This window comes from Schistocerca piceifrons, unplaced genomic scaffold (assembly GCF_021461385.2).
Source record: "Schistocerca piceifrons isolate TAMUIC-IGC-003096 unplaced genomic scaffold, iqSchPice1.1 HiC_scaffold_1137, whole genome shotgun sequence".
In the NCBI taxonomy this organism is placed as follows: Eukaryota; Metazoa; Arthropoda; class Insecta; order Orthoptera; family Acrididae; genus Schistocerca; species Schistocerca piceifrons.
This window is the reverse complement of record NW_025726947.1, coordinates 84,656-112,332: the sequence shown is the minus strand read 5'-3', so window position 1 is coordinate 112,332 and position 27,677 is coordinate 84,656. Positions and strand designations below refer to the sequence as shown.

Sequence of the window (27,677 nt, the reverse complement as noted above, 5' to 3'; positions counted from 1 at the left end):
AGCTACACTAAAACGGTGTGTTTCTTTTGCAGAATTGGAAAAACACGACCGTGATAGGATTCGAACCTGCAATCTTCGGATCCGAAGTCCGACGCCTTATCCATTAGGCCACACGGTCACTGGCCGCCAAGTATTCCTTACATTCGTGTCATCTCGAAACGCTCATACCGCTGAGGAATTGTGTTTTCGTTCTACACAGCCGCTGCCTCTTGCTGCTTCCCACCCATTCGTTACATTCAAGCCTTTACGAGACCGACCAAGTAGAGATTGGGAATCAAGACCACACACTTTGTGCATTCGAAATCGAAGGCAGGGCGTCCCTCGCCGCATTTGCTACGATGGCGATTTGCTACTTCTGCAGAAGCGGCGGCGTCGACGACGACGACGACGCTCGCGAGAGGCTCTGTGATATTTGAAAAACACATGTAAAAAATATAAATCAGACTCCGCCTCCCACCCTACGCTGTACCGTTTTGGAAAATGCTTTATCTGCGACATTCGCCTCAATCACATCTGAGAGTAATTCTAAATAAAACACCTGTTGCTAATTGTTCGTCGTTCCAGATACTGCTTGCTATACGGCCACGACGCGCAACTGATTTCGAAAATTCGTTTGCTTCCTGTGAGGATCGAACTCACGACCCCTGGTTTACTAGACCAGTGCTCTGCCACTGAGCTAAAGAGGCGCGGCCTAGCGGTAGTTTTGCGTACTTTGTGCTTACGCTCGTCTGGATCATCAGGCTTAAGCTGACAACACTTCATATTACCGACTAATATTTGCAGCTATGGCGCACCATTACTGCTTGGCTACACATCTCACACGTAACCGATGTGCTCTCCAACCAACACCACTTACATTTCAGAACATGTCTTTGACACATGTCTACGAAATCACCTTCACCTTCAGATACACTTTCCTTGCGTCTGATGGTGACGTAGGCAAAGTTTTAAGTTGCTATTTCCATTACGTCACATTGATCAGAGAAACGGTAATTTACATCTGCAACGGAACAAAATTACGTTCCGCCCAGCGTGGGGCTCGAACCCACGACCCTGAGATTAAGAGTCTCATGCTCTACCGACTGAGCTAGCCGGGCTGCGTCGGTGACTACGTGTCGGGTCGCACGACACACAGTTCTCGTTTCGGTGGGGTGGTCCCATACAGAATCTCTCCATGCTGCCTAATGTTTTCCTAGCGTCACACACGTCACGTACTTCACTTTTATTTCATAATCATTTCTGAGAGGTACAGGAATTGCATGAAAACCTGCAGCGCTAGTGGTGTCAAAATTAACACACATATTTGATTTGACTCAGAAGCCGAACGGGTTACTTTCCGACGCTGTCTTAGATGCGCAAATGCCAGCCAAAACTCGCGGTGACGGCACTCAGCCGACCATTTCGCTAGATAACACCGTTCTGGCTGTGTGTGTATCAAGCTCAAGTGCATCTCCAAGCAGGAAATGGACAACAGCAACATTCAGACGATTTCGTACTGCTCAATAGCTACACTAAAACGGTGTGTTTCTTTTGCAGAATTGGAAAAACACGACCGTGACAGGATTCGAACCTGCAATCTTCGGATCCGAAGTCCGACGCCTTATCCATTAGGCCACACGGTCACTGGCCGCCAAGTATTCCTTACATTCGTGTCATCTCGAAACGCTCATACCGCTGAGGAATTGTGTTTTCGTTCTACACAGCCGCTGCCTCTTGCTGCTTCCCACCCATTCGTTACATTCAAGCCTTTACGAGACCGACCAAGTAGAGATTGGGAATCAAGACCACACACTTTGTGCATTCGAAATCGAAGGCAGGGCGTCCCTCGCCGCATTTGCTACGATGGCGATTTGCTACTTCTGCAGAAGCGGCGGCGGCGACGACGACGACGCTCGCGAGAGGCTCTGTGATATTTGAAAAACACATCTAAAAATAGCTACACTAAAACGGTGTGTTTCTTTTGCAGAATTGGAAGAACACGACCGTGACAGGATTCGAACCTGCAATCTTCGGATCCGAAGTCCGACGCCTTATCCATTAGGCCACACGGTCACTGGCCGCCAAGTATTCCTTACATTCGTGTCATCTCGAAACGCTCATACCGCTGAGGAATTGTGTTTTCGTTCTACACAGCCGCTGCCTCTTGCTGCTTCCCACCCATTCGTTACATTCAAGCCTTTACGAGACCGACCAAGTAGAGATTGGGAATCAAGACCACACACTTTGTGCATTCGAAATCGAAGGCAGGGCGTCCCTCGCCGCATTTGCTACGATGGCGATTTGCTACTTCTGCAGAAGCGGCGGCGTCGACGACGACGACGACGCTCGCGAGAGGCTCTGTGATATTTGAAAAACACATGTAAAAAATATAAATCAGACTCCGCCTCCCACCCTACGCTGTACCGTTTTGGAAAATGCTTTATCTGCGACATTCGCCTCAATCACATCTGAGAGTAATTCTAAATAAAACACCTGTTGCTAATTGTTCGTCGTTCCAGATACTGCTTGCTATACGGCCACGACGCGCAACTGATTTCGAAAATTCGTTTGCTTCCTGTGAGGATCGAACTCACGACCCCTGGTTTACTAGACCAGTGCTCTGCCACTGAGCTAAAGAGGCGCGGCCTAGCGGTAGTTTTGCGTACTTCGTGCTTACGCTCGTCTGGATCATCAGGCTTAAGCTGACAACACTTCATATTACTGACTAATATTTGCAGCTATGGCGCACCATTACTGCTTGGCTACACATCTCACACGTAACCGATGTGCTCTCCAACCAACACCACTTACATTTCAGAACATGTCTTTGACACATGTCTACGAAATCACCTTCACCTTCAGATACACTTTCCTTGCGACTGATGTACACGTAGGCAAAGTTTTAAGTTGCTATTTCCATTACGTCACATTGATCAGAGAAACGGTAATTTACATCTGCAGCGGAACAAAATTACGTTCCGCCCAGCGTGGGGCTCGAACCCACGACCCTGAGATTAAGAGTCTCATGCTCTACCGACTGAGCTAGCCGGGCTGCGTCGGTGACTACGTGTCGGGTCGCACGACACACAGTTCTCGTTTCGGTGGGGTGGTCCCATACAGAATCTCTCCATGCTGCCTAATGTTTTCCTAGCGTCACACACGTCACGTACTTCACTTTTATTTCATAATCATTTCTGAGAGGTACAGGAATTGCATGAAAACCTGCAGCGCTAGTGGTGTCAAAATTAACACACATATTTGATTTGACTCAGAAGCCGAACGGGTTACTTTCCGACGCTGTCTTAGATGCGCAAATGCCAGCCAAAACTCGCGGTGACGGCACTCAGCCGACCATTTCGCTAGATAACACCGTTCTGGCTGTGTGTGTATCAAGCTCAAGTGCATCTCCAAGCAGGAAATGGACAACAGCAACATTCAGACGATTTCGTACTGCTCAATAGCTACACTAAAACGGTGTGTTTCTTTTGCAGAATTGGAAAAACACGACCGTGATAGGATTCGAACCTGCAATCTTCGGATCCGAAGTCCGACGCCTTATCCATTAGGCCACACGGTCACTGGCCGCCAAGTATTCCTTACATTCGTGTCATCTCGAAACGCTCATACCGCTGAGGAATTGTGTTTTCGTTCTACACAGCCGCTGCCTCTTGCTGCTTCCCACCCATTCGTTACATTCAAGCCTTTACGAGACCGACCAAGTAGAGATTGGGAATCAAGACCACACACTTTGTGCATTCGAAATCGAAGGCAGGGCGTCCCTCGCCGCATTTGCTACGATGGCGATTTGCTACTTCTGCAGAAGCGGCGGCGTCGACGACGACGACGACGCTCGCGAGAGGCTCTGTGATATTTGAAAAACACATGTAAAAAATATAAATCAGACTCCGCCTCCCACCCTACGCTGTACCGTTTTGGAAAATGCTTTATCTGCGACATTCGCCTCAATCACATCTGAGAGTAATTCTAAATAAAACACCTGTTGCTAATTGTTCGTCGTTCCAGATACTGCTTGCTATACGGCCACGACGCGCAACTGATTTCGAAAATTCGTTTGCTTCCTGTGAGGATCGAACTCACGACCCCTGGTTTACTAGACCAGTGCTCTGCCACTGAGCTAAAGAGGCGCGGCCTAGCGGTAGTTTTGCGTACTTTGTGCTTACGCTCGTCTGGATCATCAGGCTTAAGCTGACAACACTTCATATTACCGACTAATATTTGCAGCTATGGCGCACCATTACTGCTTGGCTACACATCTCACACGTAACCGATGTGCTCTCCAACCAACACCACTTACATTTCAGAACATGTCTTTGACACATGTCTACGAAATCACCTTCACCTTCAGATACACTTTCCTTGCGTCTGATGGTGACGTAGGCAAAGTTTTAAGTTGCTATTTCCATTACGTCACATTGATCAGAGAAACGGTAATTTACATCTGCAACGGAACAAAATTACGTTCCGCCCAGCGTGGGGCTCGAACCCACGACCCTGAGATTAAGAGTCTCATGCTCTACCGACTGAGCTAGCCGGGCTGCGTCGGTGACTACGTGTCGGGTCGCACGACACACAGTTCTCGTTTCGGTGGGGTGGTCCCATACAGAATCTCTCCATGCTGCCTAATGTTTTCCTAGCGTCACACACGTCACGTACTTCACTTTTATTTCATAATCATTTCTGAGAGGTACAGGAATTGCATGAAAACCTGCAGCGCTAGTGGTGTCAAAATTAACACACATATTTGATTTGACTCAGAAGCCGAACGGGTTACTTTCCGACGCTGTCTTAGATGCGCAAATGCCAGCCAAAACTCGCGGTGACGGCACTCAGCCGACCATTTCGCTAGATAACACCGTTCTGGCTGTGTGTGTATCAAGCTCAAGTGCATCTCCAAGCAGGAAATGGACAACAGCAACATTCAGACGATTTCGTACTGCTCAATAGCTACACTAAAACGGTGTGTTTCTTTTGCAGAATTGGAAAAACACGACCGTGACAGGATTCGAACCTGCAATCTTCGGATCCGAAGTCCGACGCCTTATCCATTAGGCCACACGGTCACTGGCCGCCAAGTATTCCTTACATTCGTGTCATCTCGAAACGCTCATACCGCTGAGGAATTGTGTTTTCGTTCTACACAGCCGCTGCCTCTTGCTGCTTCCCACCCATTCGTTACATTCAAGCCTTTACGAGACCGACCAAGTAGAGATTGGGAATCAAGACCACACACTTTGTGCATTCGAAATCGAAGGCAGGGCGTCCCTCGCCGCATTTGCTACGATGGCGATTTGCTACTTCTGCAGAAGCGGCGGCGGCGACGACGACGACGCTCGCGAGAGGCTCTGTGATATTTGAAAAACACATCTAAAAATAGCTACACTAAAACGGTGTGTTTCTTTTGCAGAATTGGAAGAACACGACCGTGACAGGATTCGAACCTGCAATCTTCGGATCCGAAGTCCGACGCCTTATCCATTAGGCCACACGGTCACTGGCCGCCAAGTATTCCTTACATTCGTGTCATCTCGAAACGCTCATACCGCTGAGGAATTGTGTTTTCGTTCTACACAGCCGCTGCCTCTTGCTGCTTCCCACCCATTCGTTACATTCAAGCCTTTACGAGACCGACCAAGTAGAGATTGGGAATCAAGACCACACACTTTGTGCATTCGAAATCGAAGGCAGGGCGTCCCTCGCCGCATTTGCTACGATGGCGATTTGCTACTTCTGCAGAAGCGGCGGCGGCGACGACGACGACGCTCGCGAGAGGCTCTGTGATATTTGAAAAACACATCTAAAAATAGCTACACTAAAACGGTGTGTTTCTTTTGCAGAATTGGAAGAACACGACCGTGACAGGATTCGAACCTGCAATCTTCGGATCCGAAGTCCGACGCCTTATCCATTAGGCCACACGGTCACTGGCCGCCAAGTATTCCTTACATTCGTGTCATCTCGAAACGCTCATACCGCTGAGGAATTGTGTTTTCGTTCTACACAGCCGCTGCCTCTTGCTGCTTCCCACCCATTCGTTACATTCAAGCCTTTACGAGACCGACCAAGTAGAGATTGGGAATCAAGACCACACACTTTGTGCATTCGAAATCGAAGGCAGGGCGTCCCTCGCCGCATTTGCTACGATGGCGATTTGCTACTTCTGCAGAAGCGGCGGCGGCGACGACGACGACGACGACGCTCGCGAGAGGCTCTGTGATATTTGAAAAACACATCTAAAAAATATAATTCAGACTGCCGCCTCCCACCCTACGCTGTACCGCTTTGGAAAATGCTTTATCTGCGACATTCGCCTCAATCACATCTGAGAGTAATTCTAAATAAAACACCTGTTGCTAATTGTTCGTCGTTCCAGATACTGCTTGCTATACGGCCACGACGCGCAACTGATTTCGAAAATTCGTTTGCCTCCTGTGAGGATCGAACTCACGACCCCTGGTTTACTAGACCAGTGCTCTGCCACTGAGCTAAAGAGGCGCGGCCTAGCGGTAGTTTTGCGTACTTCGTGCTTACGCTCGTCTGGATCATCAGGCTTAAGCTGACAACACTTCATATTACTGACTAATATTTGCAGCTATGGCGCACCATTACTGCTTGGCTACACATCTCACACGTAACCGATGTGCTCTCCAACCAACACCACTTACATTTCAGAACATGTCTTTGACACATGTCTACGAAATCACCTTCACCTTCAGATACACTTTCCTTGCGACTGATGTACACGTAGGCAAAGTTTTAAGTTGCTATTTCCATTACGTCACATTGATCAGAGAAACGGTAATTTACATCTGCAGCGGAACAAAATTACGTTCCGCCCAGCGTGGGGCTCGAACCCACGACCCTGAGATTAAGAGTCTCATGCTCTACCGACTGAGCTAGCCGGGCTGCGTCGGTGACTACGTGTCGGGTCGCACGACACACAGTTCTCGTTTCGGTGGGGTGGTCCCATACAGAATCTCTCCATGCTGCCTAATGTTTTCCTAGCGTCACACACGTCACGTACTTCACTTTTATTTCATAATCATTTCTGAGAGGTACAGGAATTGCATGAAAACCTGCAGCGCTAGTGGTGTCAAAATTAACACACATATTTGATTTGACTCAGAAGCCGAACGGGTTACTTTCCGACGCTGTCTTAGATGCGCAAATGCCAGCCAAAACTCGCGGTGACGGCACTCAGCCGACCATTTCGCTAGATAACACCGTTCTGGCTGTGTGTGTATCAAGCTCAAGTGCATCTCCAAGCAGGAAATGGACAACAGCAACATTCAGACGATTTCGTACTGCTCAATAGCTACACTAAAACGGTGTGTTTCTTTTGCAGAATTGGAAAAACACAACCGTGATAGGATTCGAACCTGCAATCTTCGGATCCGAAGTCCGACGCCTTATCCATTAGGCCACACGGTCACTGGCCGCCAAGTATTCCTTACATTCGTGTCATCTCGAAACGCTCATACCGCTGAGGAATTGTGTTTTCGTTCTACACAGCCGCTGCCTCTTGCTGCTTCCCACCCATTCGTTACATTCAAGCCTTTACGAGACCGACCAAGTAGAGATTGGGAATCAAGACCACACACTTTGTGCATTCGAAATCGAAGGCAGGGCGTCCCTCGCCGCATTTGCTACGATGGCGATTTGCTACTTCTGCAGAAGCGGCGGCGTCGACGACGACGACGACGCTCGCGAGAGGCTCTGTGATATTTGAAAAACACATGTAAAAAATATAAATCAGACTCCGCCTCCCACCCTACGCTGTACCGTTTTGGAAAATGCTTTATCTGCGACATTCGCCTCAATCACATCTGAGAGTAATTCTAAATAAAACACCTGTTGCTAATTGTTCGTCGTTCCAGATACTGCTTGCTATACGGCCACGACGCGCAACTGATTTCGAAAATTCGTTTGCTTCCTGTGAGGATCGAACTCACGACCCCTGGTTTACTAGACCAGTGCTCTGCCACTGAGCTAAAGAGGCGCGGCCTAGCGGTAGTTTTGCGTACTTCGTGCTTACGCTCGTCTGGATCATCAGGCTTAAGCTGACAACACTTCATATTACCGACTAATATTTGCAGCTATGGCGCACCATTACTGCTTGGCTACACATCTCACACGTAACCGATGTGCTCTCCAACCAACACCACTTACATTTCAGAACATGTCTTTGACACATGTCTACGAAATCACCTTCACCTTCAGATACACTTTCCTTGCGTCTGATGGTGACGTAGGCAAAGTTTTAAGTTGCTATTTCCATTACGTCACATTGATCAGAGAAACGGTAATTTACATCTGCAACGGAACAAAATTACGTTCCGCCCAGCGTGGGGCTCGAACCCACGACCCTGAGATTAAGAGTCTCATGCTCTACCGACTGAGCTAGCCGGGCTGCGTCGGTGACTACGTGTCGGGTCGCACGACACACAGTTCTCGTTTCGGTGGGGTGGTCCCATACAGAATCTCTCCATGCTGCCTAATGTTTTCCTAGCGTCACACACGTCACGTACTTCACTTTTATTTCATAATCATTTCTGAGAGGTACAGGAATTGCATGAAAACCTGCAGCGCTAGTGGTGTCAAAATTAACACACATATTTGATTTGACTCAGAAGCCGAACGGGTTACTTTCCGACGCTGTCTTAGATGCGCAAATGCCAGCCAAAACTCGCGGTGACGGCACTCAGCCGACCATTTCGCTAGATAACACCGTTCTGGCTGTGTGTGTATCAAGCTCAAGTGCATCTCCAAGCAGGAAATGGACAACAGCAACATTCAGACGATTTCGTACTGCTCAATAGCTACACTAAAACGGTGTGTTTCTTTTGCAGAATTGGAAAAACACGACCGTGACAGGATTCGAACCTGCAATCTTCGGATCCGAAGTCCGACGCCTTATCCATTAGGCCACACGGTCACTGGCCGCCAAGTATTCCTTACATTCGTGTCATCTCGAAACGCTCATACCGCTGAGGAATTGTGTTTTCGTTCTACACAGCCGCTGCCTCTTGCTGCTTCCCACCCATTCGTTACATTCAAGCCTTTACGAGACCGACCAAGTAGAGATTGGGAATCAAGACCACACACTTTGTGCATTCGAAATCGAAGGCAGGGCGTCCCTCGCCGCATTTGCTACGATGGCGATTTGCTACTTCTGCAGAAGCGGCGGCGTCGACGACGACGACGACGCTCGCGAGAGGCTCTGTGATATTTGAAAAACACATGTAAAAAATATAAATCAGACTCCGCCTCCCACCCTACGCTGTACCGTTTTGGAAAATGCTTTATCTGCGACATTCGCCTCAATCACATCTGAGAGTAATTCTAAATAAAACACCTGTTGCTAATTGTTCGTCGTTCCAGATACTGCTTGCTATACGGCCACGACGCGCAACTGATTTCGAAAATTCGTTTGCTTCCTGTGAGGATCGAACTCACGACCCCTGGTTTACTAGACCAGTGCTCTGCCACTGAGCTAAAGAGGCGCGGCCTAGCGGTAGTTTTGCGTACTTTGTGCTTACGCTCGTCTGGATCATCAGGCTTAAGCTGACAACACTTCATATTACCGACTAATATTTGCAGCTATGGCGCACCATTACTGCTTGGCTACACATCTCACACGTAACCGATGTGCTCTCCAACCAACACCACTTACATTTCAGAACATGTCTTTGACACATGTCTACGAAATCACCTTCACCTTCAGATACACTTTCCTTGCGACTGATGTACACGTAGGCAAAGTTTTAAGTTGCTATTTCCATTACGTCACATTGATCAGAGAAACGGTAATTTACATCTGCAGCGGAACAAAATTACGTTCCGCCCAGCGTGGGGCTCGAACCCACGACCCTGAGATTAAGAGTCTCATGCTCTACCGACTGAGCTAGCCGGGCTGCGTCGGTGACTACGTGTCGGGTCGCACGACACACAGTTCTCGTTTCGGTGGGGTGGTCCCATACAGAATCTCTCCATGCTGCCTAATGTTTTCCTAGCGTCACACACGTCACGTACTTCACTTTTATTTCATAATCATTTCTGAGAGGTACAGGAATTGCATGAAAACCTGCAGCGCTAGTGGTGTCAAAATTAACACACATATTTGATTTGACTCAGAAGCCGAACGGGTTACTTTCCGACGCTGTCTTAGATGCGCAAATGCCAGCCAAAACTCGCGGTGACGGCACTCAGCCGACCATTTCGCTAGATAACACCGTTCTGGCTGTGTGTGTATCAAGCTCAAGTGCATCTCCAAGCAGGAAATGGACAACAGCAACATTCAGACGATTTCGTACTGCTCAATAGCTACACTAAAACGGTGTGTTTCTTTTGCAGAATTGGAAAAACACGACCGTGACAGGATTCGAACCTGCAATCTTCGGATCCGAAGTCCGACGCCTTATCCATTAGGCCACACGGTCACTGGCCGCCAAGTATTCCTTACATTCGTGTCATCTCGAAACGCTCATACCGCTGAGGAATTGTGTTTTCGTTCTACACAGCCGCTGCCTCTTGCTGCTTCCCACCCATTCGTTACATTCAAGCCTTTACGAGACCGACCAAGTAGAGATTGGGAATCAAGACCACACACTTTGTGCATTCGAAATCGAAGGCAGGGCGTCCCTCGCCGCATTTGCTACGATGGCGATTTGCTACTTCTGCAGAAGCGGCGGCGTCGACGACGACGACGACGCTCGCGAGAGGCTCTGTGATATTTGAAAAACACATGTAAAAAATATAAATCAGACTCCGCCTCCCACCCTACGCTGTACCGTTTTGGAAAATGCTTTATCTGCGACATTCGCCTCAATCACATCTGAGAGTAATTCTAAATAAAACACCTGTTGCTAATTGTTCGTCGTTCCAGATACTGCTTGCTATACGGCCACGACGCGCAACTGATTTCGAAAATTCGTTTGCTTCCTGTGAGGATCGAACTCACGACCCCTGGTTTACTAGACCAGTGCTCTGCCACTGAGCTAAAGAGGCGCGGCCTAGCGGTAGTTTTGCGTACTTTGTGCTTACGCTCGTCTGGATCATCAGGCTTAAGCTGACAACACTTCATATTACCGACTAATATTTGCAGCTATGGCGCACCATTACTGCTTGGCTACACATCTCACACGTAACCGATGTGCTCTCCAACCAACACCACTTACATTTCAGAACATGTCTTTGACACATGTCTACGAAATCACCTTCACCTTCAGATACACTTTCCTTGCGTCTGATGGTGACGTAGGCAAAGTTTTAAGTTGCTATTTCCATTACGTCACATTGATCAGAGAAACGGTAATTTACATCTGCAACGGAACAAAATTACGTTCCGCCCAGCGTGGGGCTCGAACCCACGACCCTGAGATTAAGAGTCTCATGCTCTACCGACTGAGCTAGCCGGGCTGCGTCGGTGACTACGTGTCGGGTCGCACGACACACAGTTCTCGTTTCGGTGGGGTGGTCCCATACAGAATCTCTCCATGCTGCCTAATGTTTTCCTAGCGTCACACACGTCACGTACTTCACTTTTATTTCATAATCATTTCTGAGAGGTACAGGAATTGCATGAAAACCTGCAGCGCTAGTGGTGTCAAAATTAACACACATATTTGATTTGACTCAGAAGCCGAACGGGTTACTTTCCGACGCTGTCTTAGATGCGCAAATGCCAGCCAAAACTCGCGGTGACGGCACTCAGCCGACCATTTCGCTAGATAACACCGTTCTGGCTGTGTGTGTATCAAGCTCAAGTGCATCTCCAAGCAGGAAATGGACAACAGCAACATTCAGACGATTTCGTACTGCTCAATAGCTACACTAAAACGGTGTGTTTCTTTTGCAGAATTGGAAAAACACGACCGTGACAGGATTCGAACCTGCAATCTTCGGATCCGAAGTCCGACGCCTTATCCATTAGGCCACACGGTCACTGGCCGCCAAGTATTCCTTACATTCGTGTCATCTCGAAACGCTCATACCGCTGAGGAATTGTGTTTTCGTTCTACACAGCCGCTGCCTCTTGCTGCTTCCCACCCATTCGTTACATTCAAGCCTTTACGAGACCGACCAAGTAGAGATTGGGAATCAAGACCACACACTTTGTGCATTCGAAATCGAAGGCAGGGCGTCCCTCGCCGCATTTGCTACGATGGCGATTTGCTACTTCTGCAGAAGCGGCGGCGTCGACGACGACGACGACGACGCTCGCGAGAGGCTCTGTGATATTTGAAAAACACATGTAAAAAATATAAATCAGACTCCGCCTCCCACCCTACGCTGTACCGTTTTGGAAAATGCTTTATCTGCGACATTCGCCTCAATCACATCTGAGAGTAATTCTAAATAAAACACCTGTTGCTAATTGTTCGTCGTTCCAGATACTGCTTGCTATACGGCCACGACGCGCAACTGATTTCGAAAATTCGTTTGCTTCCTGTGAGGATCGAACTCACGACCCCTGGTTTACTAGACCAGTGCTCTGCCACTGAGCTAAAGAGGCGCGGCCTAGCGGTAGTTTTGCGTACTTCGTGCTTACGCTCGTCTGGATCATCAGGCTTAAGCTGACAACACTTCATATTACTGACTAATATTTGCAGCTATGGCGCACCATTACTGCTTGGCTACACATCTCACACGTAACCGATGTGCTCTCCAACCAACACCACTTACATTTCAGAACATGTCTTTGACACATGTCTACGAAATCACCTTCACCTTCAGATACACTTTCCTTGCGACTGATGTACACGTAGGCAAAGTTTTAAGTTGCTATTTCCATTACGTCACATTGATCAGAGAAACGGTAATTTACATCTGCAGCGGAACAAAATTACGTTCCGCCCAGCGTGGGGCTCGAACCCACGACCCTGAGATTAAGAGTCTCATGCTCTACCGACTGAGCTAGCCGGGCTGCGTCGGTGACTACGTGTCGGGTCGCACGACACACAGTTCTCGTTTCGGTGGGGTGGTCCCATACAGAATCTCTCCATGCTGCCTAATGTTTTCCTAGCGTCACACACGTCACGTACTTCACTTTTATTTCATAATCATTTCTGAGAGGTACAGGAATTGCATGAAAACCTGCAGCGCTAGTGGTGTCAAAATTAACACACATATTTGATTTGACTCAGAAGCCGAACGGGTTACTTTCCGACGCTGTCTTAGATGCGCAAATGCCAGCCAAAACTCGCGGTGACGGCACTCAGCCGACCATTTCGCTAGATAACACCGTTCTGGCTGTGTGTGTATCAAGCTCAAGTGCATCTCCAAGCAGGAAATGGACAACAGCAACATTCAGACGATTTCGTACTGCTCAATAGCTACACTAAAACGGTGTGTTTCTTTTGCAGAATTGGAAAAACACGACCGTGACAGGATTCGAACCTGCAATCTTCGGATCCGAAGTCCGACGCCTTATCCATTAGGCCACACGGTCACTGGCCGCCAAGTATTCCTTACATTCGTGTCATCTCGAAACGCTCATACCGCTGAGGAATTGTGTTTTCGTTCTACACAGCCGCTGCCTCTTGCTGCTTCCCACCCATTCGTTACATTCAAGCCTTTACGAGACCGACCAAGTAGAGATTGGGAATCAAGACCACACACTTTGTGCATTCGAAATCGAAGGCAGGGCGTCCCTCGCCGCATTTGCTACGATGGCGATTTGCTACTTCTGCAGAAGCGGCGGCGTCGACGACGACGACGACGACGCTCGCGAGAGGCTCTGTGATATTTGAAAAACACATGTAAAAAATATAAATCAGACTCCGCCTCCCACCCTACGCTGTACCGTTTTGGAAAATGCTTTATCTGCGACATTCGCCTCAATCACATCTGAGAGTAATTCTAAATAAAACACCTGTTGCTAATTGTTCGTCGTTCCAGATACTGCTTGCTATACGGCCACGACGCGCAACTGATTTCGAAAATTCGTTTGCTTCCTGTGAGGATCGAACTCACGACCCCTGGTTTACTAGACCAGTGCTCTGCCACTGAGCTAAAGAGGCGCGGCCTAGCGGTAGTTTTGCGTACTTTGTGCTTACGCTCGTCTGGATCATCAGGCTTAAGCTGACAACACTTCATATTACCGACTAATATTTGCAGCTATGGCGCACCATTACTGCTTGGCTACACATCTCACACGTAACCGATGTGCTCTCCAACCAACACCACTTACATTTCAGAACATGTCTTTGACACATGTCTACGAAATCACCTTCACCTTCAGATACACTTTCCTTGCGTCTGATGGTGACGTAGGCAAAGTTTTAAGTTGCTATTTCCATTACGTCACATTGATCAGAGAAACGGTAATTTACATCTGCAACGGAACAAAATTAAGTTCCGCCCAGCGTGGGGCTCGAACCCACGACCCTGAGATTAAGAGTCTCATGCTCTACCGACTGAGCTAGCCGGGCTGCGTCGGTGACTACGTGTCGGGTCGCACGACACACAGTTCTCGTTTCGGTGGGGTGGTCCCATACAGAATCTCTCCATGCTGCCTAATGTTTTCCTAGCGTCACACACGTCACGTACTTCACTTTTATTTCATAATCATTTCTGAGAGGTACAGGAATTGCATGAAAACCTGCAGCGCTAGTGGTGTCAAAATTAACACACATATTTGATTTGACTCAGAAGCCGAACGGGTTACTTTCCGACGCTGTCTTAGATGCGCAAATGCCAGCCAAAACTCGCGGTGACGGCACTCAGCCGACCATTTCGCTAGATAACACCGTTCTGGCTGTGTGTGTATCAAGCTCAAGTGCATCTCCAAGCAGGAAATGGACAACAGCAACATTCAGACGATTTCGTACTGCTCAATAGCTACACTAAAACGGTGTGTTTCTTTTGCAGAATTGGAAAAACACGACCGTGACAGGATTCGAACCTGCAATCTTCGGATCCGAAGTCCGACGCCTTATCCATTAGGCCACACGGTCACTGGCCGCCAAGTATTCCTTACATTCGTGTCATCTCGAAACGCTCATACCGCTGAGGAATTGTGTTTTCGTTCTACACAGCCGCTGCCTCTTGCTGCTTCCCACCCATTCGTTACATTCAAGCCTTTACGAGACCGACCAAGTAGAGATTGGGAATCAAGACCACACACTTTGTGCATTCGAAATCGAAGGCAGGGCGTCCCTCGCCGCATTTGCTACGATGGCGATTTGCTACTTCTGCAGAAGCGGCGGCGGCGACGACGACGACGACGCTCGCGAGAGGCTCTGTGATATTTGAAAAACACATCTAAAAAATATAATTCAGACTGCCGCCTCCCACCCTACGCTGTACCGCTTTGGAAAATGCTTTATCTGCGACATTCGCCTCAATCACATCTGAGAGTAATTCTAAATAAAACACCTGTTGCTAATTGTTCGTCGTTCCAGATACTGCTTGCTATACGGCCACGACGCGCAACTGATTTCGAAAATTCGTTTGCCTCCTGTGAGGATCGAACTCACGACCCCTGGTTTACTAGACCAGTGCTCTGCCACTGAGCTAAAGAGGCGCGGCCTAGCGGTAGTTTTGCGTACTTCGTGCTTACGCTCGTCTGGATCATCAGGCTTAAGCTGACAACACTTCATATTACTGACTAATATTTGCAGCTATGGCGCACCATTACTGCTTGGCTACACATCTCACACGTAACCGATGTGCTCTCCAACCAACACCACTTACATTTCAGAACATGTCTTTGACACATGTCTACGAAATCACCTTCACCTTCAGATACACTTTCCTTGCGACTGATGTACACGTAGGCAAAGTTTTAAGTTGCTATTTCCATTACGTCACATTGATCAGAGAAACGGTAATTTACATCTGCAGCGGAACAAAATTACGTTCCGCCCAGCGTGGGGCTCGAACCCACGACCCTGAGATTAAGAGTCTCATGCTCTACCGACTGAGCTAGCCGGGCTGCGTCGGTGACTACGTGTCGGGTCGCACGACACACAGTTCTCGTTTCGGTGGGGTGGTCCCATACAGAATCTCTCCATGCTGCCTAATGTTTTCCTAGCGTCACACACGTCACGTACTTCACTTTTATTTCATAATCATTTCTGAGAGGTACAGGAATTGCATGAAAACCTGCAGCGCTAGTGGTGTCAAAATTAACACACATATTTGATTTGACTCAGAAGCCGAACGGGTTACTTTCCGACGCTGTCTTAGATGCGCAAATGCCAGCCAAAACTCGCGGTGACGGCACTCAGCCGACCATTTCGCTAGATAACACCGTTCTGGCTGTGTGTGTATCAAGCTCAAGTGCATCTCCAAGCAGGAAATGGACAACAGCAACATTCAGACGATTTCGTACTGCTCAATAGCTACACTAAAACGGTGTGTTTCTTTTGCAGAATTGGAAAAACACGACCGTGATAGGATTCGAACCTGCAATCTTCGGATCCGAAGTCCGACGCCTTATCCATTAGGCCACACGGTCACTGGCCGCCAAGTATTCCTTACATTCGTGTCATCTCGAAACGCTCATACCGCTGAGGAATTGTGTTTTCGTTCTACACAGCCGCTGCCTCTTGCTGCTTCCCACCCATTCGTTACATTCAAGCCTTTACGAGACCGACCAAGTAGAGATTGGGAATCAAGACCACACACTTTGTGCATTCGAAATCGAAGGCAGGGCGTCCCTCGCCGCATTTGCTACGATGGCGATTTGCTACTTCTGCAGAAGCGGCGGCGTCGACGACGACGACGACGCTCGCGAGAGGCTCTGTGATATTTGAAAAACACATGTAAAAAATATAAATCAGACTCCGCCTCCCACCCTACGCTGTACCGTTTTGGAAAATGCTTTATCTGCGACATTCGCCTCAATCACATCTGAGAGTAATTCTAAATAAAACACCTGTTGCTAATTGTTCGTCGTTCCAGATACTGCTTGCTATACGGCCACGACGCGCAACTGATTTCGAAAATTCGTTTGCTTCCTGTGAGGATCGAACTCACGACCCCTGGTTTACTAGACCAGTGCTCTGCCACTGAGCTAAAGAGGCGCGGCCTAGCGGTAGTTTTGCGTACTTTGTGCTTACGCTCGTCTGGATCATCAGGCTTAAGCTGACAACACTTCATATTACCGACTAATATTTGCAGCTATGGCGCACCATTACTGCTTGGCTACACATCTCACACGTAACCGATGTGCTCTCCAACCAACACCACTTACATTTCAGAACATGTCTTTGACACATGTCTACGAAATCACCTTCACCTTCAGATACACTTTCCTTGCGTCTGATGGTGACGTAGGCAAAGTTTTAAGTTGCTATTTCCATTACGTCACATTGATCAGAGAAACGGTAATTTACATCTGCAACGGAACAAAATTAAGTTCCGCCCAGCGTGGGGCTCGAACCCACGACCCTGAGATTAAGAGTCTCATGCTCTACCGACTGAGCTAGCCGGGCTGCGTCGGTGACTACGTGTCGGGTCGCACGACACACAGTTCTCGTTTCGGTGGGGTGGTCCCATACAGAATCTCTCCATGCTGCCTAATGTTTTCCTAGCGTCACACACGTCACGTACTTCACTTTTATTTCATAATCATTTCTGAGAGGTACAGGAATTGCATGAAAACCTGCAGCGCTAGTGGTGTCAAAATTAACACACATATTTGATTTGACTCAGAAGCCGAACGGGTTACTTTCCGACGCTGTCTTAGATGCGCAAATGCCAGCCAAAACTCGCGGTGACGGCACTCAGCCGACCATTTCGCTAGATAACACCGTTCTGGCTGTGTGTGTATCAAGCTCAAGTGCATCTCCAAGCAGGAAATGGACAACAGCAACATTCAGACGATTTCGTACTGCTCAATAGCTACACTAAAACGGTGTGTTTCTTTTGCAGAATTGGAAAAACACGACCGTGATAGGATTCGAACCTGCAATCTTCGGATCCGAAGTCCGACGCCTTATCCATTAGGCCACACGGTCACTGGCCGCCAAGTATTCCTTACATTCGTGTCATCTCGAAACGCTCATACCGCTGAGGAATTGTGTTTTCGTTCTACACAGCCGCTGCCTCTTGCTGCTTCCCACCCATTCGTTACATTCAAGCCTTTACGAGACCGACCAAGTAGAGATTGGGAATCAAGACCACACACTTTGTGCATTCGAAATCGAAGGCAGGGCGTCCCTCGCCGCATTTGCTACGATGGCGATTTGCTACTTCTGCAGAAGCGGCGGCGTCGACGACGACGACGACGCTCGCGAGAGGCTCTGTGATATTTGAAAAACACATGTAAAAAATATAAATCAGACTCCGCCTCCCACCCTACGCTGTACCGTTTTGGAAAATGCTTTATCTGCGACATTCGCCTCAATCACATCTGAGAGTAATTCTAAATAAAACACCTGTTGCTAATTGTTCGTCGTTCCAGATACTGCTTGCTATACGGCCACGACGCGCAACTGATTTCGAAAATTCGTTTGCTTCCTGTGAGGATCGAACTCACGACCCCTGGTTTACTAGACCAGTGCTCTGCCACTGAGCTAAAGAGGCGCGGCCTAGCGGTAGTTTTGCGTACTTTGTGCTTACGCTCGTCTGGATCATCAGGCTTAAGCTGACAACACTTCATATTACCGACTAATATTTGCAGCTATGGCGCACCATTACTGCTTGGCTACACATCTCACACGTAACCGATGTGCTCTCCAACCAACACCACTTACATTTCAGAACATGTCTTTGACACATGTCTACGAAATCACCTTCACCTTCAGATACACTTTCCTTGCGTCTGATGGTGACGTAGGCAAAGTTTTAAGTTGCTATTTCCATTACGTCACATTGATCAGAGAAACGGTAATTTACATCTGCAACGGAACAAAATTAAGTTCCGCCCAGCGTGGGGCTCGAACCCACGACCCTGAGATTAAGAGTCTCATGCTCTACCGACTGAGCTAGCCGGGCTGCGTCGGTGACTACGTGTCGGGTCGCACGACACACAGTTCTCGTTTCGGTGGGGTGGTCCCATACAGAATCTCTCCATGCTGCCTAATGTTTTCCTAGCGTCACACACGTCACGTACTTCACTTTTATTTCATAATCATTTCTGAGAGGTACAGGAATTGCATGAAAACCTGCAGCGCTAGTGGTGTCAAAATTAACACACATATTTGATTTGACTCAGAAGCCGAACGGGTTACTTTCCGACGCTGTCTTAGATGCGCAAATGCCAGCCAAAACTCGCGGTGACGGCACTCAGCCGACCATTTCGCTAGATAACACCGTTCTGGCTGTGTGTGTATCAAGCTCAAGTGCATCTCCAAGCAGGAAATGGACAACAGCAACATTCAGACGATTTCGTACTGCTCAATAGCTACACTAAAACGGTGTGTTTCTTTTGCAGAATTGGAAAAACACGACCGTGACAGGATTCGAACCTGCAATCTTCGGATCCGAAGTCCGACGCCTTATCCATTAGGCCACACGGTCACTGGCCGCCAAGTATTCCTTACATTCGTGTCATCTCGAAACGCTCATACCGCTGAGGAATTGTGTTTTCGTTCTACACAGCCGCTGCCTCTTGCTGCTTCCAACCCATTCGTTACATTCAAGCCTTTACGAGACCGACCAAGTAGAGATTGGGAATCAAGACCACACACTTTGTGCATTCGAAATCGAAGGCAGGGCGTCCCTCGCCGCATTTGCTACGATGGCGATTTGCTACTTCTGCAGAAGCGGCAGCGGCGACGACGACGACGACGACGCTCGCGAGAGGCTCTGTGATATTTGAAAAACACATCTAAAAAATATAATTCAGACTGCCGCCTCCCACCCTACGCTGTACCGCTTTGGAAAATGCTTTATCTGCGACATTCGCCTCAATCACATCTGAGAGTAATTCTAAATAAAACACCTGTTGCTAATTGTTCGTCGTTCCAGATACTGCTTGCTATACGGCCACGACGCGCAACTGATTTCGAAAATTCGTTTGCCTCCTGTGAGGATCGAACTCACGACCCCTGGTTTACTAGACCAGTGCTCTGCCACTGAGCTAAAGAGGCGCGGCCTAGCGGTAGTTTTGCGTACTTCGTGCTTACGCTCGTCTGGATCATCAGGCTTAAGCTGACAACACTTCATATTACTGACTAATATTTGCAGCTATGGCGCACCATTACTGCTTGGCTACACATCTCACACGTAACCGATGTGCTCTCCAACCAACACCACTTACATTTCAGAACATGTCTTTGACACATGTCTACGAAATCACCTTCACCTTCAGATACACTTTCCTTGCGACTGATGTACACGTAGGCAAAGTTTTAAGTTGCTATTTCCATTACGTCACATTGATCAGAGAAACGGTAATTTACATCTGCAGCGGAACAAAATTACGTTCCGCCCAGCGTGGGGCTCGAACCCACGACCCTGAGATTAAGAGTCTCATGCTCTACCGACTGAGCTAGCCGGGCTGCGTCGGTGACTACGTGTCGGGTCGCACGACACACAGTTCTCGTTTCGGTGGGGTGGTCCCATACAGAATCTCTCCATGCTGCCTAATGTTTTCCTAGCGTCACACACGTCACGTACTTCACTTTTATTTCATAATCATTTCTGAGAGGTACAGGAATTGCATGAAAACCTGCAGCGCTAGTGGTGTCAAAATTAACACACATATTTGATTTGACTCAGAAGCCGAACGGGTTACTTTCCGACGCTGTCTTAGATGCGCAAATGCCAGCCAAAACTCGCGGTGACGGCACTCAGCCGACCATTTCGCTAGATAACACCGTTCTGGCTGTGTGTGTATCAAGCTCAAGTGCATCTCCAAGCAGGAAATGGACAACAGCAACATTCAGACGATTTCGTACTGCTCAATAGCTACACTAAAACGGTGTGTTTCTTTTGCAGAATTGGAAAAACACGACCGTGATAGGATTCGAACCTGCAATCTTCGGATCCGAAGTCCGACGCCTTATCCATTAGGCCACACGGTCACTGGCCGCCAAGTATTCCTTACATTCGTGTCATCTCGAAACGCTCATACCGCTGAGGAATTGTGTTTTCGTTCTACACAGCCGCTGCCTCTTGCTGCTTCCCACCCATTCGTTACATTCAAGCCTTTACGAGACCGACCAAGTAGAGATTGGGAATCAAGACCACACACTTTGTGCATTCGAAATCGAAGGCAGGGCGTCCCTCGCCGCATTTGCTACGATGGCGATTTGCTACTTCTGCAGAAGCGGCGGCGTCGACGACGACGACGACGCTCGCGAGAGGCTCTGTGATATTTGAAAAACACATGTAAAAAATATAAATCAGACTCCGCCTCCCACCCTACGCTGTACCGTTTTGGAAAATGCTTTATCTGCGACATTCGCCTCAATCACATCTGAGAGTAATTCTAAATAAAACACCTGTTGCTAATTGTTCGTCGTTCCAGATACTGCTTGCTATACGGCCACGACGCGCAACTGATTTCGAAAATTCGTTTGCTTCCTGTGAGGATCGAACTCACGACCCCTGGTTTACTAGACCAGTGCTCTGCCACTGAGCTAAAGAGGCGCGGCCTAGCGGTAGTTTTGCGTACTTTGTGCTTACGCTCGTCTGGATCATCAGGCTTAAGCTGACAACACTTCATATTACCGACTAATATTTGCAGCTATGGCGCACCATTACTGCTTGGCTACACATCTCACACGTAACCGATGTGCTCTCCAACCAACACCACTTACATTTCAGAACATGTCTTTGACACATGTCTACGAAATCACCTTCACCTTCAGATACACTTTCCTTGCGACTGATGTACACGTAGGCAAAGTTTTAAGTTGCTATTTCCATTACGTCACATTGATCAGAGAAACGGTAATTTACATCTGCAACGGAACAAAATTACGTTCCGCCCAGCGTGGGGCTCGAACCCACGACCCTGAGATTAAGAGTCTCATGCTCTACCGACTGAGCTAGCCGGGCTGCGTCGGTGACTACGTGTCGGGTCGCACGACACACAGTTCTCGTTTCGGTGGGGTGGTCCCATACAGAATCTCTCCATGCTGCCTAATGTTTTCCTAGCGTCACACACGTCACGTACTTCACTTTTATTTCATAATCATTTCTGAGAGGTACAGGAATTGCATGAAAACCTGCAGCGCTAGTGGTGTCAAAATTAACACACATATTTGATTTGACTCAGAAGCCGAACGGGTTACTTTCCGACGCTGTCTTAGATGCGCAAATGCCAGCCAAAACTCGCGGTGACGGCACTCAGCCGACCATTTCGCTAGATAACACCGTTCTGGCTGTGTGTGTATCAAGCTCAAGTGCATCTCCAAGCAGGAAATGGACAACAGCAACATTCAGACGATTTCGTACTGCTCAATAGCTACACTAAAACGGTGTGTTTCTTTTGCAGAATTGGAAAAACACGACCGTGACAGCATTCGAACCTGCAATCTTCGGATCCGAAGTCCGACGCCTTATCCATTAGGCCACACGGTCACTGGCCGCCAAGTATTCCTTACATTCGTGTCATCTCGAAACGCTCATACCGCTGAGGAATTGTGTTTTCGTTCTACACAGCCGCTGCCTCTTGCTGCTTCCCACCCATTCGTTACATTCAAGCCTTTACGAGACCGACCAAGTAGAGATTGGGAATCAAGACCACACACTTTGTGCATTCGAAATCGAAGGCAGGGCGTCCCTCGCCGCATTTGCTACGATGGCGATTTGCTACTTCTGCAGAAGCGGCGGCGGCGACGACGACGACGCTCGCGAGAGGCTCTGTGATATTTGAAAAACACATCTAAAAAATATAATTCAGACTGCCGCCTCCCACCCTACGCTGTACCGCTTTGGAAAATGCTTTATCTGCGACATTCGCCTCAATCACATCTGAGAGTAATTCTAAATAAAACACCTGTTGCTAATTGTTCGTCGTTCCAGATACTGCTTGCTATACGGCCACGACGCGCAACTGATTTCGAAAATTCGTTTGCCTCCTGTGAGGATCGAACTCACGACCCCTGGTTTACTAGACCAGTGCTCTGCCACTGAGCTAAAGAGGCGCGGCCTAGCGGTAGTTTTGCGTACTTCGTGCTTACGCTCGTCTGGATCATCAGGCTTAAGCTGACAACACTTCATATTACTGACTAATATTTGCAGCTATGGCGCACCATTACTGCTTGGCTACACATCTCACACGTAACCGATGTGCTCTCCAACCAACACCACTTACATTTCAGAACATGTCTTTGACACATGTCTACGAAATCACCTTCACCTTCAGATACACTTTCCTTGCGACTGATGTACACGTAGGCAAAGTTTTAAGTTGCTATTTCCATTACGTCACATTGATCAGAGAAACGGTAATTTACATCTGCAGCGGAACAAAATTACGTTCCGCCCAGCGTGGGGCTCGAACCCACGACCCTGAGATTAAGAGTCTCATGCTCTACCGACTGAGCTAGCCGGGCTGCGTCGGTGACTACGTGTCGGGTCGCACGACACACAGTTCTCGTTTCGGTGGGGTGGTCCCATACAGAATCTCTCCATGCTGCCTAATGTTTTCCTAGCGTCACACACGTCACGTACTTCACTTTTATTTCATAATCATTTCTGAGAGGTACAGGAATTGCATGAAAACCTGCAGCGCTAGTGGTGTCAAAATTAACACACATATTTGATTTGACTCAGAAGCCGAACGGGTTACTTTCCGACGCTGTCTTAGATGCGCAAATGCCAGCCAAAACTCGCGGTGACGGCACTCAGCCGACCATTTCGCTAGATAACACCGTTCTGGCTGTGTGTGTATCAAGCTCAAGTGCATCTCCAAGCAGGAAATGGACAACAGCAACATTCAGACGATTTCGTACTGCTCAATAGCTACACTAAAACGGTGTGTTTCTTTTGCAGAATTGGAAAAACACGACCGTGATAGGATTCGAACCTGCAATCTTCGGATCCGAAGTCCGACGCCTTATCCATTAGGCCACACGGTCACTGGCCGCCAAGTATTCCTTACATTCGTGTCATCTCGAAACGCTCATACCGCTGAGGAATTGTGTTTTCGTTCTACACAGCCGCTGCCTCTTGCTGCTTCCCACCCATTCGTTACATTCAAGCCTTTACGAGACCGACCAAGTAGAGATTGGGAATCAAGACCACACACTTTGTGCATTCGAAATCGAAGGCAGGGCGTCCCTCGCCGCATTTGCTACGATGGCGATTTGCTACTTCTGCAGAAGCGGCGGCGTCGACGACGACGACGACGACGCTCGCGAGAGGCTCTGTGATATTTGAAAAACACATGTAAAAAATATAAATCAGACTCCGCCTCCCACCCTACGCTGTACCGTTTTGGAAAATGCTTTATCTGCGACATTCGCCTCAATCACATCTGAGAGTAATTCTAAATAAAACACCTGTTGCTAATTGTTCGTCGTTCCAGATACTGCTTGCTATACGGCCACGACGCGCAACTGATTTCGAAAATTCGTTTGCTTCCTGTGAGGATCGAACTCACGACCCCTGGTTTACTAGACCAGTGCTCTGCCACTGAGCTAAAGAGGCGCGGCCTAGCGGTAGTTTTGCGTACTTTGTGCTTACGCTCGTCTGGATCATCAGGCTTAAGCTGACAACACTTCATATTACCGACTAATATTTGCAGCTATGGCGCACCATTACTGCTTGGCTACACATCTCACACGTAACCGATGTGCTCTCCAACCAACACCACTTACATTTCAGAACATGTCTTTGACACATGTCTACGAAATCACCTTCACCTTCAGATACACTTTCCTTGCGTCTGATGGTGACGTAGGCAAAGTTTTAAGTTGCTATTTCCATTACGTCACATTGATCAGAGAAACGGTAATTTACATCTGCAACGGAACAAAATTAAGTTCCGCCCAGCGTGGGGCTCGAACCCACGACCCTGAGATTAAGAGTCTCATGCTCTACCGACTGAGCTAGCCGGGCTGCGTCGGTGACTACGTGTCGGGTCGCACGACACACAGTTCTCGTTTCGGTGGGGTGGTCCCATACAGAATCTCTCCATGCTGCCTAATGTTTTCCTAGCGTCACACACGTCACGTACTTCACTTTTATTTCATAATCATTTCTGAGAGGTACAGGAATTGCATGAAAACCTGCAGCGCTAGTGGTGTCAAAATTAACACACATATTTGATTTGACTCAGAAGCCGAACGGGTTACTTTCCGACGCTGTCTTAGATGCGCAAATGCCAGCCAAAACTCGCGGTGACGGCACTCAGCCGACCATTTCGCTAGATAACACCGTTCTGGCTGTGTGTGTATCAAGCTCAAGTGCATCTCCAAGCAGGAAATGGACAACAGCAACATTCAGACGATTTCGTACTGCTCAATAGCTACACTAAAACGGTGTGTTTCTTTTGCAGAATTGGAAAAACACGACCGTGACAGGATTCGAACCTGCAATCTTCGGATCCGAAGTCCGACGCCTTATCCATTAGGCCACACGGTCACTGGCCGCCAAGTATTCCTTACATTCGTGTCATCTCGAAACGCTCATACCGCTGAGGAATTGTGTTTTCGTTCTACACAGCCGCTGCCTCTTGCTGCTTCCAACCCATTCGTTACATTCAAGCCTTTACGAGACCGACCAAGTAGAGATTGGGAATCAAGACCACACACTTTGTGCATTCGAAATCGAAGGCAGGGCGTCCCTCGCCGCATTTGCTACGATGGCGATTTGCTACTTCTGCAGAAGCGGCGGCGGCGACGACGACGACGACGCTCGCGAGAGGCTCTGTGATATTTGAAAAACACATCTAAAAAATATAATTCAGACTGCCGCCTCCCACCCTACGCTGTACCGCTTTGGAAAATGCTTTATCTGCGACATTCGCCTCAATCACATCTGAGAGTAATTCTAAATAAAACACCTGTTGCTAATTGTTCGTCGTTCCAGATACTGCTTGCTATACGGCCACGACGCGCAACTGATTTCGAAAATTCGTTTGCCTCCTGTGAGGATCGAACTCACGACCCCTGGTTTACTAGACCAGTGCTCTGCCACTGAGCTAAAGAGGCGCGGCCTAGCGGTAGTTTTGCGTACTTCGTGCTTACGCTCGTCTGGATCATCAGGCTTAAGCTGACAACACTTCATATTACTGACTAATATTTGCAGCTATGGCGCACCATTACTGCTTGGCTACACATCTCACACGTAACCGATGTGCTCTCCAACCAACACCACTTACATTTCAGAACATGTCTTTGACACATGTCTACGAAATCACCTTCACCTTCAGATACACTTTCCTTGCGACTGATGTACACGTAGGCAAAGTTTTAAGTTGCTATTTCCATTACGTCACATTGATCAGAGAAACGGTAATTTACATCTGCAGCGGAACAAAATTACGTTCCGCCCAGCGTGGGGCTCGAACCCACGACCCTGAGATTAAGAGTCTCATGCTCTACCGACTGAGCTAGCCGGGCTGCGTCGGTGACTACGTGTCGGGTCGCACGACACACAGTTCTCGTTTCGGTGGGGTGGTCCCATACAGAATCTCTCCATGCTGCCTAATGTTTTCCTAGCGTCACACACGTCACGTACTTCAGTTTTATTTCATAATCATTTCTGAGGGGTACAGGAATTGCATGAAAACCTGCAGCGCTAGTGGTGTCAAAATTAACACACATATTTGATTTGACTCAGAAGCCGAACGGGTTACTTTCCGACGCTGTCTTAGATGCGCAAATGCCAGCCGAAACTCGCGGTGACGGCACTCAGCCGACCATTTCGCTAGATAACACCGTTCTGGCTGTGTGTGTATCAAGCTCAAGTGCATCTCCAAGCAGGAAATGGACAACAGCAACATTCAGACGATTTCGTACTGCTCAATAGCTACACTAAAACGGTGTGTTTCTTTTGCAGAATTGGAAAAACACGACCGTGACAGGATTCGAACCTGCAATCTTCGGATCCGAAGTCCGACGCCTTATCCATTAGGCCACACGGTCACTGGCCGCCAAGTATTCCTTACATTCGTGTCATCTCGAAACGCTCATACCGCTGAGGAATTGTGTTTTCGTTCTACACAGCCGCTGCCTCTTGCTGCTTCCCACCCATTCGTTACATTCAAGCCTTTACGAGACCGACCAAGTAGAGATTGGGAATCAAGACCACACACTTTGTGCATTCGAAATCGAAGGCAGGGCGTCCCTCGCCGCATTTGCTACGATGGCGATTTGCTACTTCTGCAGAAGCGGCGGCGTCGACGACGACGACGACGCTCGCGAGAGGCTCTGTGATATTTGAAAAACACATGTAAAAAATATAAATCAGACTCCGCCTCCCACCCTACGCTGTACCGTTTTGGAAAATGCTTTATCTGCGACATTCGCCTCAATCACATCTGAGAGTAATTCTAAATAAAACACCTGTTGCTAATTGTTCGTCGTTCCAGATACTGCTTGCTATACGGCCACGACGCGCAACTGATTTCGAAAATTCGTTTGCTTCCTGTGAGGATCGAACTCACGACCCCTGGTTTACTAGACCAGTGCTCTGCCACTGAGCTAAAGAGGCGCGGCCTAGCGGTAGTTTTGCGTACTTTGTGCTTACGCTCGTCTGGATCATCAGGCTTAAGCTGACAACACTTCATATTACCGACTAATATTTGCAGCTATGGCGCACCATTACTG

The 27,677-nt window shown here is 48.2% G+C and overlaps 56 non-coding genes across 56 annotated transcripts; all 56 read right to left on the bottom strand.

Annotated features, from left to right (window-relative positions):
• Positions 1 to 45: 45 nt before the first annotated feature.
• On the bottom strand, positions 46 to 118 carry Trnar-ucg. The gene has a single exon. It is a non-coding gene; the product is annotated as a tRNA-Arg (tRNA).
• A 496-nt stretch (positions 119 to 614) lies between these two features.
• Positions 615 to 686, bottom strand: Trnat-agu. Its single transcript has one exon. It is a non-coding gene; the product is annotated as a tRNA-Thr (tRNA).
• Positions 687 to 1,024: 338 nt separating this feature from the next.
• Positions 1,025 to 1,097, bottom strand: Trnak-cuu. The gene has a single exon. It is a non-coding gene; the product is annotated as a tRNA-Lys (tRNA).
• A 452-nt stretch (positions 1,098 to 1,549) lies between these two features.
• Positions 1,550 to 1,622, bottom strand: Trnar-ucg. The gene has a single exon. It is a non-coding gene; the product is annotated as a tRNA-Arg (tRNA).
• Positions 1,623 to 1,979: 357 nt separating this feature from the next.
• Trnar-ucg lies at positions 1,980 to 2,052 on the bottom strand. The gene has a single exon. It is a non-coding gene; the product is annotated as a tRNA-Arg (tRNA).
• A 496-nt stretch (positions 2,053 to 2,548) lies between these two features.
• On the bottom strand, positions 2,549 to 2,620 carry Trnat-agu. Its single transcript has one exon. It is a non-coding gene; the product is annotated as a tRNA-Thr (tRNA).
• A 338-nt stretch (positions 2,621 to 2,958) lies between these two features.
• On the bottom strand, positions 2,959 to 3,031 carry Trnak-cuu. Its single transcript has one exon. It is a non-coding gene; the product is annotated as a tRNA-Lys (tRNA).
• A 452-nt stretch (positions 3,032 to 3,483) lies between these two features.
• Positions 3,484 to 3,556, bottom strand: Trnar-ucg. The gene has a single exon. It is a non-coding gene; the product is annotated as a tRNA-Arg (tRNA).
• A 496-nt stretch (positions 3,557 to 4,052) lies between these two features.
• Positions 4,053 to 4,124, bottom strand: Trnat-agu. Its single transcript has one exon. It is a non-coding gene; the product is annotated as a tRNA-Thr (tRNA).
• A 338-nt stretch (positions 4,125 to 4,462) lies between these two features.
• On the bottom strand, positions 4,463 to 4,535 carry Trnak-cuu. The gene has a single exon. It is a non-coding gene; the product is annotated as a tRNA-Lys (tRNA).
• A 452-nt stretch (positions 4,536 to 4,987) lies between these two features.
• Positions 4,988 to 5,060, bottom strand: Trnar-ucg. The gene has a single exon. It is a non-coding gene; the product is annotated as a tRNA-Arg (tRNA).
• A 357-nt stretch (positions 5,061 to 5,417) lies between these two features.
• Positions 5,418 to 5,490, bottom strand: Trnar-ucg. Its single transcript has one exon. It is a non-coding gene; the product is annotated as a tRNA-Arg (tRNA).
• A 357-nt stretch (positions 5,491 to 5,847) lies between these two features.
• Trnar-ucg lies at positions 5,848 to 5,920 on the bottom strand. The gene has a single exon. It is a non-coding gene; the product is annotated as a tRNA-Arg (tRNA).
• Positions 5,921 to 6,420: 500 nt separating this feature from the next.
• On the bottom strand, positions 6,421 to 6,492 carry Trnat-agu. Its single transcript has one exon. It is a non-coding gene; the product is annotated as a tRNA-Thr (tRNA).
• Positions 6,493 to 6,830: 338 nt separating this feature from the next.
• Trnak-cuu lies at positions 6,831 to 6,903 on the bottom strand. Its single transcript has one exon. It is a non-coding gene; the product is annotated as a tRNA-Lys (tRNA).
• Positions 6,904 to 7,355: 452 nt separating this feature from the next.
• On the bottom strand, positions 7,356 to 7,428 carry Trnar-ucg. Its single transcript has one exon. It is a non-coding gene; the product is annotated as a tRNA-Arg (tRNA).
• A 496-nt stretch (positions 7,429 to 7,924) lies between these two features.
• Trnat-agu lies at positions 7,925 to 7,996 on the bottom strand. Its single transcript has one exon. It is a non-coding gene; the product is annotated as a tRNA-Thr (tRNA).
• Positions 7,997 to 8,334: 338 nt separating this feature from the next.
• Trnak-cuu lies at positions 8,335 to 8,407 on the bottom strand. The gene has a single exon. It is a non-coding gene; the product is annotated as a tRNA-Lys (tRNA).
• A 452-nt stretch (positions 8,408 to 8,859) lies between these two features.
• Positions 8,860 to 8,932, bottom strand: Trnar-ucg. Its single transcript has one exon. It is a non-coding gene; the product is annotated as a tRNA-Arg (tRNA).
• Positions 8,933 to 9,428: 496 nt separating this feature from the next.
• Positions 9,429 to 9,500, bottom strand: Trnat-agu. Its single transcript has one exon. It is a non-coding gene; the product is annotated as a tRNA-Thr (tRNA).
• Positions 9,501 to 9,838: 338 nt separating this feature from the next.
• Trnak-cuu lies at positions 9,839 to 9,911 on the bottom strand. The gene has a single exon. It is a non-coding gene; the product is annotated as a tRNA-Lys (tRNA).
• A 452-nt stretch (positions 9,912 to 10,363) lies between these two features.
• Trnar-ucg lies at positions 10,364 to 10,436 on the bottom strand. The gene has a single exon. It is a non-coding gene; the product is annotated as a tRNA-Arg (tRNA).
• Positions 10,437 to 10,932: 496 nt separating this feature from the next.
• Trnat-agu lies at positions 10,933 to 11,004 on the bottom strand. Its single transcript has one exon. It is a non-coding gene; the product is annotated as a tRNA-Thr (tRNA).
• A 338-nt stretch (positions 11,005 to 11,342) lies between these two features.
• Positions 11,343 to 11,415, bottom strand: Trnak-cuu. Its single transcript has one exon. It is a non-coding gene; the product is annotated as a tRNA-Lys (tRNA).
• Positions 11,416 to 11,867: 452 nt separating this feature from the next.
• Trnar-ucg lies at positions 11,868 to 11,940 on the bottom strand. Its single transcript has one exon. It is a non-coding gene; the product is annotated as a tRNA-Arg (tRNA).
• Positions 11,941 to 12,439: 499 nt separating this feature from the next.
• Trnat-agu lies at positions 12,440 to 12,511 on the bottom strand. The gene has a single exon. It is a non-coding gene; the product is annotated as a tRNA-Thr (tRNA).
• A 338-nt stretch (positions 12,512 to 12,849) lies between these two features.
• On the bottom strand, positions 12,850 to 12,922 carry Trnak-cuu. The gene has a single exon. It is a non-coding gene; the product is annotated as a tRNA-Lys (tRNA).
• Positions 12,923 to 13,374: 452 nt separating this feature from the next.
• On the bottom strand, positions 13,375 to 13,447 carry Trnar-ucg. Its single transcript has one exon. It is a non-coding gene; the product is annotated as a tRNA-Arg (tRNA).
• A 499-nt stretch (positions 13,448 to 13,946) lies between these two features.
• On the bottom strand, positions 13,947 to 14,018 carry Trnat-agu. Its single transcript has one exon. It is a non-coding gene; the product is annotated as a tRNA-Thr (tRNA).
• Positions 14,019 to 14,356: 338 nt separating this feature from the next.
• Positions 14,357 to 14,429, bottom strand: Trnak-cuu. The gene has a single exon. It is a non-coding gene; the product is annotated as a tRNA-Lys (tRNA).
• A 452-nt stretch (positions 14,430 to 14,881) lies between these two features.
• On the bottom strand, positions 14,882 to 14,954 carry Trnar-ucg. The gene has a single exon. It is a non-coding gene; the product is annotated as a tRNA-Arg (tRNA).
• Positions 14,955 to 15,451: 497 nt separating this feature from the next.
• On the bottom strand, positions 15,452 to 15,523 carry Trnat-agu. Its single transcript has one exon. It is a non-coding gene; the product is annotated as a tRNA-Thr (tRNA).
• A 338-nt stretch (positions 15,524 to 15,861) lies between these two features.
• Trnak-cuu lies at positions 15,862 to 15,934 on the bottom strand. The gene has a single exon. It is a non-coding gene; the product is annotated as a tRNA-Lys (tRNA).
• Positions 15,935 to 16,386: 452 nt separating this feature from the next.
• Positions 16,387 to 16,459, bottom strand: Trnar-ucg. Its single transcript has one exon. It is a non-coding gene; the product is annotated as a tRNA-Arg (tRNA).
• A 496-nt stretch (positions 16,460 to 16,955) lies between these two features.
• On the bottom strand, positions 16,956 to 17,027 carry Trnat-agu. The gene has a single exon. It is a non-coding gene; the product is annotated as a tRNA-Thr (tRNA).
• A 338-nt stretch (positions 17,028 to 17,365) lies between these two features.
• On the bottom strand, positions 17,366 to 17,438 carry Trnak-cuu. The gene has a single exon. It is a non-coding gene; the product is annotated as a tRNA-Lys (tRNA).
• Positions 17,439 to 17,890: 452 nt separating this feature from the next.
• On the bottom strand, positions 17,891 to 17,963 carry Trnar-ucg. Its single transcript has one exon. It is a non-coding gene; the product is annotated as a tRNA-Arg (tRNA).
• A 496-nt stretch (positions 17,964 to 18,459) lies between these two features.
• On the bottom strand, positions 18,460 to 18,531 carry Trnat-agu. Its single transcript has one exon. It is a non-coding gene; the product is annotated as a tRNA-Thr (tRNA).
• Positions 18,532 to 18,869: 338 nt separating this feature from the next.
• Positions 18,870 to 18,942, bottom strand: Trnak-cuu. Its single transcript has one exon. It is a non-coding gene; the product is annotated as a tRNA-Lys (tRNA).
• Positions 18,943 to 19,394: 452 nt separating this feature from the next.
• Trnar-ucg lies at positions 19,395 to 19,467 on the bottom strand. Its single transcript has one exon. It is a non-coding gene; the product is annotated as a tRNA-Arg (tRNA).
• Positions 19,468 to 19,967: 500 nt separating this feature from the next.
• Trnat-agu lies at positions 19,968 to 20,039 on the bottom strand. The gene has a single exon. It is a non-coding gene; the product is annotated as a tRNA-Thr (tRNA).
• A 338-nt stretch (positions 20,040 to 20,377) lies between these two features.
• Positions 20,378 to 20,450, bottom strand: Trnak-cuu. The gene has a single exon. It is a non-coding gene; the product is annotated as a tRNA-Lys (tRNA).
• A 452-nt stretch (positions 20,451 to 20,902) lies between these two features.
• Positions 20,903 to 20,975, bottom strand: Trnar-ucg. Its single transcript has one exon. It is a non-coding gene; the product is annotated as a tRNA-Arg (tRNA).
• Positions 20,976 to 21,471: 496 nt separating this feature from the next.
• On the bottom strand, positions 21,472 to 21,543 carry Trnat-agu. The gene has a single exon. It is a non-coding gene; the product is annotated as a tRNA-Thr (tRNA).
• Positions 21,544 to 21,881: 338 nt separating this feature from the next.
• On the bottom strand, positions 21,882 to 21,954 carry Trnak-cuu. Its single transcript has one exon. It is a non-coding gene; the product is annotated as a tRNA-Lys (tRNA).
• A 452-nt stretch (positions 21,955 to 22,406) lies between these two features.
• Trnar-ucg lies at positions 22,407 to 22,479 on the bottom strand. Its single transcript has one exon. It is a non-coding gene; the product is annotated as a tRNA-Arg (tRNA).
• A 494-nt stretch (positions 22,480 to 22,973) lies between these two features.
• Positions 22,974 to 23,045, bottom strand: Trnat-agu. The gene has a single exon. It is a non-coding gene; the product is annotated as a tRNA-Thr (tRNA).
• Positions 23,046 to 23,383: 338 nt separating this feature from the next.
• On the bottom strand, positions 23,384 to 23,456 carry Trnak-cuu. Its single transcript has one exon. It is a non-coding gene; the product is annotated as a tRNA-Lys (tRNA).
• Positions 23,457 to 23,908: 452 nt separating this feature from the next.
• Positions 23,909 to 23,981, bottom strand: Trnar-ucg. The gene has a single exon. It is a non-coding gene; the product is annotated as a tRNA-Arg (tRNA).
• A 499-nt stretch (positions 23,982 to 24,480) lies between these two features.
• Positions 24,481 to 24,552, bottom strand: Trnat-agu. Its single transcript has one exon. It is a non-coding gene; the product is annotated as a tRNA-Thr (tRNA).
• A 338-nt stretch (positions 24,553 to 24,890) lies between these two features.
• On the bottom strand, positions 24,891 to 24,963 carry Trnak-cuu. The gene has a single exon. It is a non-coding gene; the product is annotated as a tRNA-Lys (tRNA).
• Positions 24,964 to 25,415: 452 nt separating this feature from the next.
• On the bottom strand, positions 25,416 to 25,488 carry Trnar-ucg. Its single transcript has one exon. It is a non-coding gene; the product is annotated as a tRNA-Arg (tRNA).
• Positions 25,489 to 25,985: 497 nt separating this feature from the next.
• On the bottom strand, positions 25,986 to 26,057 carry Trnat-agu. The gene has a single exon. It is a non-coding gene; the product is annotated as a tRNA-Thr (tRNA).
• A 338-nt stretch (positions 26,058 to 26,395) lies between these two features.
• Positions 26,396 to 26,468, bottom strand: Trnak-cuu. Its single transcript has one exon. It is a non-coding gene; the product is annotated as a tRNA-Lys (tRNA).
• A 452-nt stretch (positions 26,469 to 26,920) lies between these two features.
• Trnar-ucg lies at positions 26,921 to 26,993 on the bottom strand. The gene has a single exon. It is a non-coding gene; the product is annotated as a tRNA-Arg (tRNA).
• A 496-nt stretch (positions 26,994 to 27,489) lies between these two features.
• On the bottom strand, positions 27,490 to 27,561 carry Trnat-agu. Its single transcript has one exon. It is a non-coding gene; the product is annotated as a tRNA-Thr (tRNA).
• Positions 27,562 to 27,677: the final 116 nt, after the last annotated feature.